This window comes from Triticum dicoccoides, chromosome 5B, assembly GCF_002162155.2.
Source record: "Triticum dicoccoides isolate Atlit2015 ecotype Zavitan chromosome 5B, WEW_v2.0, whole genome shotgun sequence".
Lineage (NCBI taxonomy): Eukaryota > Viridiplantae > Streptophyta > Magnoliopsida > Poales > Poaceae > Triticum > Triticum dicoccoides.
In genome coordinates this window covers 5,873-8,755 of record NC_041389.1, presented here as the reverse complement: position 1 = coordinate 8,755, position 2,883 = coordinate 5,873, and positions in this window count along the sequence as shown.

Sequence of the window (2,883 nt, the reverse complement as noted above, 5' to 3'; positions counted from 1 at the left end):
GGCCGATTCTGGCCAGTTTTGTGGACTATTACACACTTTTTTGTGGTCCCGGAGTGATTTCCACGATTAACTAACCACAGGGTGCGTTTACGTGTCATACATCAACACACAATGTTTTTGACGATTCTGGCCCGTTTCGTGGACTATTACTCGCCGTTTTGGGGTCACGAAGCGATTTCCATAGCTAGTGAACCCCAAGGTGCGCTTGCGGGTCGGTCATCAACAGTCATAGTTTTGGCCGATTCTGGCCCATTTCGTGGACTATTACTCACTGTTTTGGGGTCCCAGAGTGATTTCCACCATTAACAAACCCCGTGGTGCATTTACGTGTCGGTCATCAACACTCACGGTTTTTGTCGATTCTGGCCCGTTTCGTGGACTATTACTCACCGTTTTGGGGTCCCAAAGTGATTTCCATGGTTGTCGATCCCCAAGGTGCGCTTACGTTTTTGTCATCAACAATCGCTGTTTTGGCCGATTCTGGCCCGTTTCTTGGAATATTACTCATTTTGGTAGCCACGCAGTGATTTCCACGATTGATGAACACCGGTGTGTTTATGTGTCGGTCATCAACATTCTCATTTTTGGCCGATTATAGCCCGTTTCATGGACTATTACTCACTGATTTGGGGTCCCTGAGTGATTTCCATGATTGACGAACCCCCGGGTGCGTTTATGTATCGTTGATCAATAATCCTAGGTTTTACCAATTCAGGGCTTTTCATGGACTATTACTCACCGTTTTGGAGTCCCAAAGCAATTTCCATGGTTGTCGAACCCCAAGATGTGCTTACGTGTTGGTCATCAAGACTCGCAGTTTGGGCTGATCCTGTCCCGTTTCTTGGACTATTACTCAATTTTGGGGTCCCGAAGTGATTTCCACGATTAACGAACACCGGGGTGCGTTTACGTGTCGGTCATCAATACTCACAATTTTGGCCCGTTCTGGTACGTTTTGTGCACTGTTACTCACCGTTTTGGGGTCCCAGAGCGATTTCCATGACTGACGATCCCTGGGCTGTGTTTACGTGCCCGTCGTCAACAATCACAGTTTTGGCCAATTCTGACCCGTTTTGTGCACTATTACTCACAATTTAGGGATCCCAAAGCAATTTCCATAGTTATTGAACCCCAAGGTGCGCTTACATGTCGGTCATCAATAGTCACAGTTTTGGCCGATTCTGGCCCGTTTTGTGGAATATTACTCACTTTTTTGTGGTCCCTGAGTGATTTCAAAGATTAACGAACTCCGGGGTGCATTTACGTGTCAGACATCAACACTCACGGTTTTTAATGATTCTGGCCCGTTTCGTGGACTATTACTCACCGTTTTGGGGTCACGAAGCGATTTCCATAGTTGTTGAACCCCAAGGTGCGCTTACATGTCGGTCATCAACACTCACAGTTTTTGCCGATTTTGTCCCACTTCGTGGACTATTACTCACCGTTTTGGGTCTCAAAGCGATTTCCATGGTTGTCGAACCCCAAGGTGCGCTTACGTGTCGGTCATCAACAATCGCCACTTTGGTCGATTCTGGCCCGTTTCCTGGACTACTACTCAGTTTTGGGACCACGTAGTGATTTCCCCGATCGACGAACACCGGTGTGTTTATGTGTCGGTCATCAACATTCATAGTTTTGGCCAATTCTAGCCCGTTTCATGGACTATTACTCACTGATTTGGGGTCCCTGAGTGATTTCCATGATTGACGAACCCCCGGGTGCGTTTATGTATCGTTGATCAATAATCCTAGGTTTTACCAATTCAGGGCTTTTCATGGAATATTACTCACCGTTTTGGAGTCCCAAAGCAATTTCCATGGTTGTCGAACCCCAAGATGTGCTTACGTGTTGGTCATCAAGACTCGCAGTTTGGGCTGATCCTGTCCCGTTTCTTGGACTATTACTCAATTTTGGGGTCCCGAAGTGATTTCCACGATTAACGAACACCGGGGTGCGTTTACGTGTCGGTCATCAATACTCACAATTTTGGCCCGTTCTGGTACGTTTTGTGCACTGTTACTCACTGTTTTGGGGTCCCAGAGCGATTTCCATGACTGACGATCCCTGGGCTGTGTTTACGTGCCCGTCGTCAACAATCACAGTTTTGGCCAATTCTGACCCGTTTTGTGCACTATTACTCACAATTTAGGGATCCCAAAGCAATTTCCATAGTTATTGAACCCCAAGGTGCGCTTACATGTCGGTCATCAATAGTCACAGTTTTGGCCGATTCTGGCCCGTTTTGTGGAATATTACTCACTTTTTTGTGGTCCCTGAGTGATTTCAAAGATTAACGAACTCCGGGGTGCATTTACGTGTCAGACATCAACACTCACGGTTTTTAATGATTCTGGCCCGTTTCGTGGACTATTACTCACCGTTTTGGGGTCACGAAGCGATTTCCATAGTTGTTGAACCCCAAGGTGCGCTTACGTGTCGGTCATCAACACTCACAGTTTTTGCCGATTTTGTCCCACTTCGTGGACTATTACTCACCGTTTTGGGTCTCAAAGCGATTTCCATGGTTGTCGAACCCCAAGGTGCGCTTACGTGTCGGTCATCAACAATCGCCGCTTTGGTCGATTCTGGCCCGTTTCCTGGACTACTACTCAGTTTTGGGACCACGTAGTGATTTCCCCGATCGACGAACACCGGTGTGTTTATGTGTCGGTCATCAACATTCATAGTTTTGGCCAATTCTAGCCCGTTTCATGGACTATTACTCACTGATTTGGGGTCCCTGAGCGATTTCCATGATTGACGAACCCCGGGGCGCGTTTATGTATCGTTGATCAATAACCCTAGGTTTTACCGATTCAGGGCTCATTCATGGACTATTACTCACCGTTTTGGAGTCCCAAAGCGATTTCCATGGTTGTC